Genomic DNA, 16,056 nt, shown 5'->3' on the forward strand with positions numbered 1-16,056 from the left:
CAAATGGCTAACAGACACATGAAAAAATGTTCATCATCATTAGCCTTCAGGGAAATTCAAGTCAGAACCACATTGAGATACCACTTATACCGGTTAGAATGGCAAAAATTGACAAGGCATGAAACGACAAATGTTGGAGAGGTTGTGGAGAAAGGGGAAACCTCTTTCACTGTTGGTGGGAATGCAAGTTGGTACAGCCACTTTGGAAAACGGTGTGGAGGTGTCTCAGAAAATTAAAAATAGAGCTACCCTATGACCCAGCAATTGCACTACTGGGTATTTACCCCAAAGACACAGATGTAGTGAAAAGACAGGCCATATGCACCCCAATATTCATTTCAGCAATGTCTGCAATAGCCAAACTGTGGAAAGAGCTGATCCTTCAACAGATGAATAGATAAAGAAGATGTGGTCCATATATACAATGAAATATTACTCAGCCATCAGAAAGGATGAATACCCAACTATTACATCAACATGGATGGGACTGGGGGAGATGATGCTAAGTGAAATAAGTCAAGCAGAGAAAGTCAATTATCATATAGTTTCACTTATTTGTGGAACATAAGGAATAGTATGGAGGACATTAGGAGAAGGAAGGGTAAAATAAAGGGGGGGAATCGGAGAGAGAGATGAACCATGAGAGGCTATGGACTCTGAGAAACAAACTGAGAGTTCTAGAGGGGAGGAGGTGGGGGGATGGGTTAGCCTGGTGATGGGTATTAAGGAGGGCACGTACTGCACGGATCACTGGGTATTATACGAAAACAATGAATCATGGAACACTACATCAAACACTAATGATGTATTGAATGGTGACTAACATAACATAATAAAATTTAAAAAAATAATAAATAATAAAATAAAATGAGAGACATGCAACTCTTCCTTTAACTTAAACACTGAGAGGCCATTGTAGGGGTTATTAATTGGCCTAATTTCAATATTGTTGTTTCTCAGGGGATAGGGAAGCCTGAGGAGAGGGAGAGAGATGGGCTGTTGGCCAGTCAGTGGGGTAGTCAGAACACTCAAAACATTTATTAAGTTCACCATCTTACATGGGTATGGTTCATGGTGCCCCTAAATGATTAAAATAGTAACACCAGAGATCACTGATCCAGATCAACATAAAAAAAATGCAATAATAATGACAAAGTCTGAAATATTGTGAGAATTACCAAAAGTGACATGGAGACAGGAAGTGAGCAAATGCTGTTGGAAAAATGGCACCAATAAACTTGCTCAATGCAGCATTGCCACAAACCTTCTTTATGTTAAAAAAAAAAAGGTGCAATTCTTGCCAAGTGCAATAAAGCAAAAATGAAAATTTGGGGAAAATTGATTTAAAAAAGCATGAGTTGGAAGGTTGTCATGATTGCTGTTAGAATTGGATGCATCTTGCTTTTTTGTCAACATGGGAAACTACCATTTAAATATTTAGTGAAGTTATGTATTTTCTTTCACTGCAACTTTTGTTTCTTTGGCTTCCCTTCCTCCCTCAGTAACAAAACAAATGGCACGAAAAGATTTAGTACACAAAGAAAGAAAAACAAAAGAAACAGTTTCCAGCCTAATGAGTTAGGCAGCCAGTGTCTAGCTGGTTGCCACTAAGATATAATAACTGGCAAAAATTGTTCCAGTTTCTATCTCTGGTATCATAGTTTAGCTGAAAAGGCAAATATAAAATATTACTTTAAATACTTAAATATTTTTATAAGGAAAGTATTTCCTGTTTGCTAACATGTCATTCCTTTTGATGCAAAAGCAATAGTGAATGTATGTCTTTGTAATTCAGCTTCTCTAGCAAAGATATGAAAAAAATCACAATTCTCATTTGTTCACTATTTAATAAAATAAAAGTTTGGTAACACACTTCAGCCACTAGAATAATATTAAGAGTAGCTTGTGAAATATTTAAAAAGAGTCCAGTCAGTATCTCGAGTCAAATAGCAGTCTGTTAAATGGGAAAGATAACTAGGACATTAGCTGAAAAGTCTAAGAGCATATAGGTACATACAGATGTTAATATAAAACCTAATGGCACAAATTGCTGATTCAAAAATGGTTTCAAAATCCATATTAGTTTCCTAGGGTTACCATAACAAAGTACCACAAGTTGTGTGGCTCAGAACAAAGAAGTAGTCTTCCAGTTCTGCAGGCCAGAAGTCTCAATTCAAGTTGGCAAGAGGGCCACATTCCCTCAGAAGGCACTAGGGAAGGATCTGCTCCAGGCCTCTCGCCTCGTTCCTAGTCACCTCACATGCTCCTTGACTTGTAGATGTCTGTCTTCTCCCTGTGTCTTCACATCATCTTCCTTCAGTGCATGTCTGCCTTTGTGTCCAAATTTCCCCCTTTTTATAAGAACAACAGTCACAACATTGGATTAGGACCCACTCTAATGACCTCATTTATCTTAAGACTGTAAAGAGCTGGTTTCCAATAAAGTCACATTCTGAGGTATGAACACTAGGATTTCAACATGTTTGGGGGCATACAATGCAGCCCACAATAGTCTACCCTCTGGTTCCCCAAAATTCATGTCCTTCCTACATGCAAAATATATTCGCCATCCCAACATCCTGGAAAGCCTTTGACATTATAGCATCAAGTTTCATTTAAGCATTATCAACAAAATCAACTCAAAGTCCCAAATCTCAACATCTAAATTATTCCAATTAACTATGGGTGAGAACTAGGGTATGATTCATCCTGAGCCAAATGATTAAGTTTACTGATAAAACTTATGAGAAGCATTCTGGCTTTTGAAGAACTAATTCCAAAAACCAATGGTACAAAAAAAAAGGTACAAATTAGCAAAATCTGGGGGTAAAATAATTTTTAAATGCTGTAGTAGTGAAAACATAGCAACAATTTCAAGCCAAAGCTCTAGTGATGAATACTTATCATTTTCTAGTTCTTTGAAGGTATTTTACTTATATTAACCTAGAAACAAGATTTTATTTGTATAATATCCAGTAAGAAAATTATAATCTATCCTAGTATCACACAACAAAGCCCAGTTGAAATTTAGCACTATTCATTGAACCCCTCAGTACACGCTATCCAGGCTGTTCCAAACTTAACACTCAGTTGTCTTCAAGCTTGCTTGTAGAGGAAATCATCTTTAAATAGAATATCCATGAATATCACATATCACACTATGATTTATTGAAATGTAATTTGATAAATACTTTTCTAATGTATCTTAAGTAAGACATTATTCCTCCATAAATGGTATTTTTTTTCAGTCTTATACAAGTTAGAATTTAGTGTTACACAGGAGAGCTCATGCTTATTTTACAAATGCTCACACTACTCACACTGAAAAGCCCAGTGGTTCTCCATCAGTTATGGAGAATCATAGAGAGGGGCGTATTCAGGATCCTTAGTTTGCCTTTACATCAGGTTGAGACAACAGACAGTAGTAATCTAATGTTCGAAATGTGGAGAGGAATTGAAAGGGAGAGACTGAATATACAAATGGATAATGGGCAGACCATATATAACAACAGAACCCTGACTACAGCCTCTGCAGCAATCAGCCTAAAATAGTCAGGACCTGGTCAAGGACTTGGACTTTCCTATTTTTTACCCCTACTTCCAACTCAGGATAAACCAGAAAAGGCTCAATATGCTCCCCTAACCAATCACCCAAGATGTGTCCTTTCTAGGTAGTACATCTCCAGCTTCCCCATGCCAACAACTTTTAATCAGAGTATATCCAAATCCTTCCTTTATTTCATGATAAACCTTTCTTGTTTCTTTGCCTGCCTTTGAATCTCTGCCAAATGCAAGTGATGGTGGCTGACTTCTGTGCTATAGCAGTCTCTGAATAAATAGGCTCTGCTTGTTCTCATTTGGGTGGTCTTCATTTATTCCCACAGAACCCTTCACCTTAAAAGCAGGAGAAAATGACTCAGATGAAAATCCAGACCTGGAATCATTTACTCTTAAGGACAGCAGGACACAAGTGCCCACCCTGGTGAGTAGTGTTCACTAAACAGCACCCTTATATTGATATCTTGTGTACCATTATGAAGCTAGAAGATCCTTAGCTTTTGTATCTGTATTTTCAGGAAAGAATATGCTGAAAAAGAAATTAGAATTATTTTAAAAGCATAGAGGGAACTAATTGGTATTCACTTGTCACATGTTTGCTGTTTGGAAGATGAAGAATGATTATGGTTGAGGTGGGGCAGGGCAAATTCTGTGAGTGCTCAAAATAATCTAAATGATCCAGAGTAACTTCATACATTTCAAAATGCCCACTGTAGCTAAAAATGCCATCCTTCAAAATTACATTCTTAAGTGCTCTCTAAAATCTTTTTAAAGGATGCATGAATTCTGTTTAAACTCATCAGTCATGCATCACACTTATGCACTACAGACTCTAAGCTCAATTCACAAGCCAAGATATCTGTACACAGAAATACAATATGAGGTGGAAAATGTCATGCTGATGGCATTTTACCCAGAACTAAAAACTGAATCACATCAGCAAATTTTCATTTTAATGTGTTCAAGTTTGTCCATGAATTTTCCCAGGCAAAGAAACTCATTAAGTGTGTTGAATGTTTTTGAAGACTTTTTTTAAACTCCTAGATGGTTCAGTAATTGATTACTAGGAATTATTTTATTGGAGACATTAAAAAGAATTAAATTAAGAAAAATAGTTAAGGCCTTACCAACAAAATACTTGGGTAAAAGGTACATAGGAGGTTCTCTCTGCCTTGTAACCTAAATGTGTATATATCCCACAGGATCTATATTATTTTAAGGCAAATATGTGTATACACGCCTGCCTTTTTCTAACGGATCTCAATTTCCTTAAGAATAAATACAGTGCCTTATTTGTGCTTGAGTATCTCAGCACCTTGTTGCCAGACTAAAACATAGTAGGTACTTAATAAATATGAAATGAGTGAATAAATGAATGAATGAAATTGCCATTGTCTTTACTTCCTGCTTTTGGCATTGACAATAATTTCTGGCAGTAGATACCATTAGTGCCTGAAAGGACAAAATAGCATGGCCACAGGATTTGGTAAAAACTGAAGTACCAGGCCAGTGAATATTAGCTTTGAAACTTTAAGTGAGTGAACTACAAAAAGGTTGACTTCTGTCTCAAGTTTCTAGTTCCTATGGAGAGGCAAACATACGGTTGCCCAAGAGCGAAATGGCAGTCTAAAGCAAATTTTGCCAACAGGTATTAAACCTTTCATTCCAATTCAACAGAGGCAGGAAATACTATACTTTGGGAGAATTAGGAGACTGGCTTGAATCTGTGATGGAAATTCTGTTGACAATTACATAGGAAAGATACAGGACAGGCCCATAGATTTTAAGGAGCCCCAGCCTAAAGACTGTACAGATTAATCCTATTGGTTAACACTTATATTTTGCTGATAAATAGAACTACTTTAGGAAAATGTTGGGTGTTAAGTATGTTTACTTACACTCTATATATGAACAGATGTTTGAAAGGACCTTATGGAGGAAACCATGGGGGTGATTCATGCATCACATAATAGCTGGACACTAAAAATAAAATATCTTCCACTTCTATGATTATTTATTTCTTTGAGACAAAAGAGTGATTCTCAATTCAGTGCTGCCATGAGTTAGGACCACCATGCACTTATTGAACCTTATCTTCCTCCTCTTTCTAAAAGACAGGGTCACACTTGATACTTTAAAACATTTTCTTGTTCTAAAATTTTAAATTCTTTGAGAACCAAAGCTCTAACATAATAGAAAACATTGTTTCTTACATCTAATTTTCTTAATGCTGAGCCAATACAGGAAAGGCATCATATTCAGTTCTAGATTATATTGTCCCTCAATGGAAACCAAATAAAAAGTAACACTGTACAGAAAAGATTCATAATAGGAAGATTATTGTTATTTACTGCTTGTGTACCAATAACATGGGGTGGTTATTCTTTAAAGAGCTGAACTTTCCAGTCTCAGTTTGATTTGGCTATAGGATTAGAAACCTGATTTCTGCACTGTTATTTTAGATCCAATTATGAATTCTCTCTAAATAATAGAAATGTTTACATCTGTTTTGCAATTAAGTGCAAACATTCTACATGGAGAGATCTTATGTTATCAAAATTTTTTTAATATTTGACATGTTGGCCTAAAAATTCTATAACTTTTTATAAATCAAATACACAATGGTTTCTTTTATTTGGAAACACCTACAATAATGAATAAGTAAGACTCCTGAAATTCTGACTACAATATGAAAATATTGAAATTTAGAGAAAGAAATGTTGTCTGACATCTTTATGAATATTATCCTAATTTAAAGGCATAGAATCATAGAACTTTAAAGATGAAAGTAACTTTTGAAACTACAAAGTCCAGAATTCTTACTTTCATAAGATAAAACTGAGATTATGGCTGCTTAAAAAAAAAAGATAAAATTGGGCTTCAAAGGAAAAATGATACCTTGATGGGGCCTCAACTATTCAGTGTGATCTTCAGGGGGAGCTCCAGAAACCCTGTTGTGTTGACACAGGATCAGGATTTATCAGGATCAGAGAAACTGGTTCAGGCTTGCCTAGCTTTTAAGAGACTGACGCCATAAGGCAAAATCCAATATATAATTTGAACTAAAGATTTTTTTGACTATAAAGCAAATACAAAAATCACATGGGTTGATCCGCTCATTTTATTCTTTTAAAAAATCAACAAGGAACAGTGCTTGTTGAGGATAATACCAGAGCAAAGGGTTTTAGTGGCTGGTGTCACTGAGCTACAGGGACAGTTTATCTGTTTACACTATAGTGTATGAGATATGAGTTAAATCCACTACAAACAGGCTGTTGCCCTAATTCTCCAACAAAACTGATACTGTAAAGGTTACTAATAATTTCCATATTGGTATATACAATACTCAACTCTCAATTCTTCTTTTATTGTCCTATATGCAGCAAACGAAAGCTGATAATCTCTCTTCCTTGAAACAGTCATTACCAGCACACCATTTTCCTTGTTTTCCCACCTCACAGACTGCTCTTTCTCTATCTTCTATATTGTTTCCTCATCTTTTTCCCCCAATTTTAGCACAAGCTCCTCCAAAACTGAGCCACTGAACTTCTCTTCTGTATCTACATTCACCATAGGGCAGTAGTTTCCAAAGTGTGGTCCTCAGACTAGCAGCATCAGCATGACCTGAAAATTTGTTAGAAATGCAAATTTTCAAGTCCCTCCAAAGACCTAATTAATCAGAAACTTGGGGATTGGGGCCCAGCAATTTAGTTTTAATAAGCACTTCAGGTGATTCTCCTGAATGTTAAAGTTTGAAAAACATTTCCCTAGGGGATTTTATAGATTTTTTTTTTAACTTACTAATACCATTTGCAAACTTTGGATTCTGGTTGTTTTAATATATGTAGCCTAGTATCCTCTGAATCCTAGATTTATATATCCATTGCTAATATGATTTCTCCACTTATATGTATTGTAGGCACTTCAACCGTTATGTGCCAAAGCTAAGCTTCTGACAATACATTTTTTTCCACTTGTAGTATTCCCCGTTTCAGTTACTGGCCAAAACTTCCTTCCAGTTGTAGAAGCCCAAATTCTCGAAGTTACCAATGATGTCTCACTTTCTCCTTACCTAATTTATCTGAAAACTGTGTTGGCTCCACTTTCAAAATATGTACTGAAAAAAGACTACATCTCATTATCCCCACTACTACCAGCCTGGTCCATTCAGCAGCATCTTTCATCTGGATGTGTGTAATATCCAGATTACACAGCAGCCCTCCCTCCATACCTATCTATAGTCTGTTTTCAACAGAGCAACTAGAATGATTCTTTTAAAATAGAATTTGGAAATTTAGTTCCACTTTAATGGTACAGTACAAGCACATTAAATCCAATCTGCCTTATTACAACAAAGATCTCTGAACAAAATACAAAGATAAAGAAAAACAAAACAAAGCTACCTGTAGACTTTCAAAAGCAAATAAAAGGGAGCAGATTATGGAAGGAAGACAAAACTTAGAGAAGCAACTTAGCTGGGGGAGGGGGTTTGCTTTTGTTTCTTATGGGTTTTGCTTCAATTGTTTGGCAATTTTTAATCACAAAGGAGACTATCATCGTGGGCAGACAAAATTCCCCAAAATCACATCTTTCTGGGGGAGTAAGAAGGTAATATTGTTGGAGAAAAAAAAGAGATACAGCTAGCCTAATTCTGTGTATGAACCTGAACACAACCCAAGCCTTGTCTCTGAGCTACTGATGCATGAGATGAACTTGAAAGAGTATGTTGAGAGCTTTGAGAAGTGATGTAAAATTTGGACAACCCACAGAAGGCAATACAGAATTCATGTTTGAACCTAACTCAGTTGATTTATGTTGTTGTTGTTTTAACTGTCAATGTTTTACAAAGAATTATAATAAGACCCAGAGTATTTATATAACAACATTCAAAACATAAGATACAATTTAAATTACTAGTATGCAAAATACATAAATACATAAATAAGTAGTACCTGGGTAAAAAAAATAACACAGTAAAATGTGGCCATTTTCAAAAGAAAAGACTCTCAATAAATGCGAGCCCTGAGACTGCATAGATCTTGGAACCCAGACAGAGACTTGAGGTACTGTTTTAACTGTGCTCCATAATATAAATGAAAATTCTCTTGAAATGAATTTTTAAAATGGGAGGTCTAAGCAGGGAAAGAAATCAAAAGGAATAATATTGAAAGTTGGGGTGAAAGCTCTTCCCTCTTGCGGCCATCACTGAAGCACCAGTGGCCAAAATGAAGTTCAATCCCTTTGTGACTTCTGACCAGAGCCAGAACCGAAAACGGCATTTCAGTGCACCTTTCCACATTCACAGGAATATCATGTCTTCCCCTCTTTCCAAAGAGCTGAGACAGAAGTACAATGTTTGATCTGTGCCCATCCAAAAGGATGATGAAGTGCAGGTTGTGTAGAGGACACTACAAAGGTCAGCAGGTTGGCAAAGTCATCCAGATTTACAGGAAGAAGGCAAACGGCACAACCATGCATGTGGGCATTCACTCTAGCAAGGTGGTTATCACTAGACTAAAACTGGACAAAGACTACAAAAACATCCTTGAACGTAAAGCCAAATCTTGCCAGGTAGAAAAGGAAAAGGGCATATATAAGGAAGAAACAATAAGAAGATGCAGTAGTAAAGTAAACTTATATGCAACAACTTGAAATAAAAACTGTTAAAATGAGAAAAAAAAGAAAGTTGAGGTGAAAAACACAATATCAGAAAGAAAAATCATGCTGGATGGTCTCAATGTAAAGATGAAAATGAGAACAGAAAGAGTCAATGAACTAAAAGATGTAGCTCAATATAAAGAGTCCCATCTGAAGAACAGAAGGAAAAAACTGAAAAAGAACAAAGATTCAAGGACATGTGTGACAGTTATCAAAAGGTCTAATAGACATGTAAGTGGAGTTCCAGAAAGAGAAGAAACAGGGGAGAAAAAGAAGTCTTAAAGAAATAATAATAGAAAACTTCCCAATTGTGTGGAAGAAATATAGTTACAGGTCAGCAAATCACAAATAAAATTAACTGAATGAAAACTTGCCAACTCATAATCAAACTGCTAAAAAAACAAAGATAAAGAAAGAAACCTCAAATGCTTCTGGCAAAAAGAGACATATTACAAACATAGAACAATTATTTGAATAACTGAAATTTCTCATCAGAAATCATGGAGTCCAAAAAACAATAAAGCAATACCTTCAAATGCAGAAAGGAAAGAACTACCAACCCAGAATTATATATTCATAAGTATCCTCCAGAGATGAAGACAAAATAAAGATATTTTCAGATGAAGGAAAACTAAGAGACTATCAAAGCATTTCTGAACATCCAGGTTTCTCCAAAAAAGTAAAGAAATACTTCAGGTTGAAGGGAAATAACATCAGAGAAAAATCTGGATGTTCAGAAAAGCTTGTAACAAAATCAATTCTTGTAACAAAAATGGTAAATAGCCTGTGAGGTTAAAATTTACATAGATGTAAAAAAAAGTTTACATAGATGAAATAGGTAATAAGATTATAAAGGTCCGTGTGAACATGTTGCAAGTTTCTAGATTCTACATAAGTACGGATACTAACTCTAAGTAGATTTTGGAAAGTTGGTATGCAAATTGAAATTCCAAATCACAGCTAAAACTATGCATATTAAAAGATATAAGTTAACAAGACGGAAAACAACAAATGTTGGCGAGGGTGTGGAGAAAGGGGAACCCTCTTACACGGTTGGTGGGAATGTAAGCTGGTACAGCCACTCTGGAAAACAGTATGGAGGTTCCTCAAGATGTTAAAAATAGAGCTATTCTACGACCCAGCAGTTGCACTCTAAGTATTTACCCCAAAGATACAGATGTAGTGAAAAGAAGGGGCAGATGCACAGCAATGTCCACAATAGCCAAACTGTGGAAGGAGCTGAGATGTCCTTCAACAGATGAATAGATAAAGATGTGGCTCATTTATACAATGGAATATTACTCAGCCATCAGAAAGGATGAATACCTACCATTTGCATTGACATGGATGGAACTGGAGGGGATTATGCTAAATGAAATAAGTCAAGAAAAGACAATTATCATATGGTTTCACTTATTTGTGGAACATAAGGAATAGTGCAGAGGACCACAGGGGATGGGAGGGAAAACTAAATGGGAAGAAATCAGAGAGGGAGATAAACCATAAGAGACAAACCATGAGAGACTCTGGACTCCAGGAAACAAACTGAGGGTTACAGAAGGGGTGGGGGGTGGGGTAACTGGGTGATGGGTGTGAAGGAGGGCACATGTAGTGATGAGCACTGGGTGTATTAAACAACTAATGAATCATTGAGCACTACATAAAAAACTAATGATGTACTATAAGTTGGCTAACTGAACATAATAATAAAAAAATAAAAATTAAAAATAAATAAAAATTTTTAAAAAATAACAAAATAATAAAAAAGATATAGGTTAAAAAATAAGAGCCAAGTGGCAAATTAAACTGAACTAAAGGAAAAACATTTTAAATAATACAAAATATAGCAAGAAGGGCGGGGGATAAAGGAACAAAAAACAATGAAGATAGAATACAAATAACTTGATAGATGTAAATCCAAACATCTCATTAATTACATTAAATTTTAATGGTCAAAATACTTGAATTAAAAGGCAAATGTTGACAGAGTATATCAATAGGAAGGCACTATTGTATGCTTCCAACAAGTGTTTAAATATAAAATATAAAATATAAAAATACAAAGAATGTGAAAGTGAAAAATACAAAGAAATGGATCAAGGATGTCAGTTTCATGGTGGCAAAAGATACCTCTTTTTTCCCCTCATCAGCAGCAAAAATTTGGCATCCATCCACAGACAAAGTGCCTTTGAAGGAATTGTGGGATTCACTGCCACATACCAAGTCCCCCGGAAGAAGTCTAACCCACCCATTCACTGGGTAATAGGCAGAGAGACTTTGTATCCATCTATGGACCTTGCAATGGCCCATGAAATGTTTCCAGCTTCTCAAGCACAGTCTGAGAGTCCTTGGAGAACACTGACTTAGACAATCACCCATGGATGAGAGAGCCTTATCAATCAATAATTACTCTAAGTGTAACTGAATTGAATCATCTAATCAAAAGGTATAGAGTGGTTAGAGAGATAAAAATTAAGACAATACTATATGCTGTCTAACAAGAAACTCCAGCTATAAGGACAAACGTTGACTCAAAGTGAAAAAAATGGAAAAAGATATCCCATGCAAGTGGAAACTAAAGGAGAGTTATACTTATGTCAGACAAAATACAATTTTTGCCAAAACTATAACCAGAGAAAATAAGATCATTATGTAATGCTAAAGGGATAAAAACACCAAAGAGATATAACTATTATAAGCATATACGCAGCCAACATCAATATCTAAAGCAAACATTAACATATATGAAGGGAGACATAGAAAAAACAATAATAGTCGGGACTCCATTATCCCACTTTGAATAGTCATAGACCATCCAGTCAGAAAATCAACAAGAAACTTTGAACTTGAACCATAATTTAGACCAAATGGACTTAAAAGACGTATACAAAACTTTCCACCCAACAGCAGCAGAATACACATTCTTCTCAAATGCATACATAACACTCTTTGGGATAGATCTATGGCAGGTCACATAACAAGTATTTAGCAAATTTAAGAATATTGAAATAATACCAGGTATCTTTTCTGAACACAGTGGTATGACCCTAAAATCAATAAGAGAAAAGCTGTAAAATTCCAAATATGTGAAAATTAAATAACATACTCCTGAACATCTAATGCATCAAAGAAGTAAATAAAAGTGAAATAAAAGTTATCTTGAAACAACTGAAAATGGAAACAAAACAAAACAAAACAAAACAAAAAAAACAGAGAGGTGCCTGGATGGCACAGTCAGTTAAGCATCTGAGTCTTGGTTTCAGCTCAGATTGTGATCTCAGGATCATGAGATCAAGCCCCATATCAGGCTCCATGGTCAGCACAGAGTCTGCTTGAGATTCTCTCTCCCTCTCCCTCTGCCCCTGCTGCTCGTGCTCTCTCTCTCTAAAATAAATAAATCTTTAAAAAAATATATAGGATGCTGTAAGCAGTTCTAAGAGAGAATTTTATAGCAACAAATGCCTACATTATGAAAAAAGAAAGACCTCAAATAAACAACCTGAGTGTACACCTCAAAGAACTAGAAAAAGAAAAAATAAGCCCCAAAATAAGTAGGAAGAAGGAAATAACAAAGATGAGAGCAAAAATAGAGATAAAAAGCAATGGAAAAGATCAATAAAACTGTCTGTTTTTTGAAAAGATAAACAATATTGACAAAATTTTAGCTAGACTAAGGGGAAAAAAAAGACTCAAATCAGAAATAAAAGAGGAGACAGTACAACTGATACCACAGAAATACAAAAGATCGTAAAAACTATGATGGATATGCCAACAAACCAGATAACCTAAAAGAAATGAATAAATTCCTAAAAATACAACCTACCAAGTATGAATCATGAAGAAATAGAAAATCTGAGCATAATAATTACTAGTAAGGAGATTAAATCCATAATCAAAAAAGCCTCAATAAAGAAAAGCCCAGGACCAGATGGTTTCACTGGTGAATTCCACCAAATGTTTAAAGGAAAAATAAAACCAATCCTTCTCAAACTTTTTTGAAAAATTGAAGTGGCAAGAACACTCCCAAACTCATTCCACAAGGCCAGCATAACCTCATACAAAATCTAGATAAGAACACTACAAGAAAAGAAAATTACAGACTAACATCCCTGAAGAATATAAACACAAAAATTCTCAACAAAATATTAACGAACTGAATTCAACAGCACTTTTAAAAATCATACAGTAGGACAACATGATCAGCAGGATTTATGTCTGCAATGCAAGGATAGTTCAACACAGGTAACGGGATAATAGTACTACATCACATTAATAGGATGGAAGATAAAATCATCTGACCATCTCAAAAGATGCAGAATAAACATTTCATAAAATTCAACGTCTTTTCATGATAAAACTCTTGGTATAGAAAGAAAGCACTTCAACATAATAAAGGCCATATATGACAAGCTAACAACTAATATGCAGCAGTGAAACATTAAAAGCTTTTCCTTTAAGATCAATAAAAAGACTTGGGTGCCTACTCTCACCACCCCAATGCAACATAGTACTGGAAGTCCTAGCCAGAGCAGTCAAGCAGTAAAAGACATCCAAACTAGAAAAGAAGAAGTAAAATCATTTATGTTTGAAGATGATAATGATCTTATATAAAGAAAATCCTAAATACTCCACCAAAACACTGCTAGAACTAATAAACAAACTCAGTATAAGTGCAGGATACAAAATAAAATTACAAAAATTAGTTGCATTTCTATACACTAAAAAGAAAACATGTGAGAAAAAAATTCCATTTACAAGGGCAACAAAACAAATTAGAATTAATTTAATGAAGGAAGTGAAAGATTTGAACATTGAAAACTACTAGACTTTGATTAAAGAAATTGAAGAAAATATACATAAATGGAAACATGTTCCATGTTCATGGATCAGAAGATTTAATATTGTTAAAAGGTCCATACTACCCAAAGCCATCTATAGATTCAATGAAATCCCTATCAAGATTCCAATAGCATTTTTCACAGAAATAGAGCAAGCAATCCTAAAATTTGTATGAAACTACAAAAGAACCTGTGTAGCCAAAGCAATCCTGAGAAAGAAGAACAAAGGTGGAGGCATCACACTTCCTGATTTCAAACTATAGTACAAACCCATAGTAATCAAGATAGTATAGTATTGGCATAAAAATAGGCACATAAACAAATGGACCAGAATCAAGAACCCAGAAAGAAACCCTAGCATATTCATCAACTAAGGGAAGCTAGAATACCCATCAGGGAAATGATAGTCTCTTCAATAATGGTATTTGGAAAACTAGATAATCACATGCAGAAGAATAAAATTAGACCCCTACCTTACACTACTCACAAAGAAAAAAAAAATTTACTTGGAATGAAATAAAGACTTAAACATAAGATCTGAAACCATAAAATTCCCAGAAGAAAATATGGGGGGAAAGCTCTTGACATTGCTCTTGACATCCATATTTTGTAGCTATGATACCAAAAGCACAGGCAACAAAAGCTAAAATGAGTAACTGGGACTACTTCAAACTAAAAAGCTCTGCACAGCAAAAGAAATAGTCAACAAAATGAAAAGTCAACTTACAGAATAAGAGAAAATATTTGTAAATCATATATCTAATAAAAGGGTAATATCCAAAATATACAAAGAACTCATACAATAGAAAAAAATCTGATATTAAAAATGGGCAGAGGAACTGAATAGACATTTATCCAAATATTTGCAAATGGCTAAGAGGTACATAAAAAGAGCCTCAACATCATTAATCATTACAGAAATGCAAATCAAAACCACTATGAAATATTACCTCTCAGCTGCTAGAATAATTATTATTGAAAATGACAAGAAATAACAAGTGTTGGTGAGGATGAGGAAAAAGGGGGATCTTTCCGCACTATTGGTGTGAATGTAAATTGGTACAACCACTCTGAAAAACAGTGTGGAGTTTCCTTTAAAAATTAATATATATTATATATAGTCATGTGTTACATATATATGTATAAAAGAGAGATCTGAATTCCTATATTTCATATTCATTGCAGCATTATTCACAATAGCCAGCATTTTAGAAATAACCTAAGTGTTCTTAAACAGATGAATGGATAACGAAGATGTGTTATATATATTACACACACACACACACACACACACACACAATGGAATGCAGCCAAAAAAGGGTATTTGGACCTTGAGGACATTATGCTAAGTGAAATAAGTCAGAGAATGACAAATACTTTTATGTAAAATTCATGAAAGCCAAACTCATGTAAAACAGTATAAATGTGGTTTCCAGGGGCAAGGGCATGGGAAAAATGGGGACATGTTTGTCAAAGGGTAGAAACTTTCAGTTATAAAACAAATAAGTTCTGGGGATCTAATGTACAGTATGGTGATTATTGTTAATAATACTGTATTTTATCCTTGAAAGTTGCTGAGAGTAAACCTTAAATCTTCTCACCACCAAAAAGAAATGTTTTTTATGTGATTTATTGGAGGCATTAGCTGAAGCTCTAGTGATAATAATTTTGTAATATATAAATGTATTAAATCAACATGTTATACACCTTAACCTTATGCATATTGTATGTTGGTAATATCTCAAAGCAGAAAAAAATTCAAAACTAAAAAAGAAAAAAGAGAGAGAAAAAGTAAATGGATCAAAAACATATGCCATGGAAACTGTAATAAAAAAGCTAGAGTATCTTTAATATTAGATAAAATAAACACAGAATATTACTAGGGATTATGAGGAATATTTCATAATGATAAAAGGGACAACTTATCCACCAACATAACAATTTTAAATTCATGTGTGTCTCAAAATACAAAACAGAGATTGATTGAATAAAAGGGAGAGAT

General features: G+C 34.7%; 1 pseudogene; it reads left to right on the forward strand.

The window, feature by feature from the left end:
- The first annotated feature begins 8,783 nt into the window (after positions 1-8,783).
- LOC114206211 (large ribosomal subunit protein uL24 pseudogene) lies at positions 8,784-9,210 on the forward strand (annotated as a pseudogene).
- Positions 9,211-16,056: the final 6,846 nt, after the last annotated feature.

The sequence above is a fragment of the Eumetopias jubatus genome, unplaced genomic scaffold (assembly GCF_037043125.1).
Source record: "Eumetopias jubatus isolate StellerSeaLion01/CBP00866 unplaced genomic scaffold, mEumJub1_p1.0 scaffold_2, whole genome shotgun sequence".
NCBI classification, from domain to species: domain Eukaryota; kingdom Metazoa; phylum Chordata; class Mammalia; order Carnivora; family Otariidae; genus Eumetopias; species Eumetopias jubatus.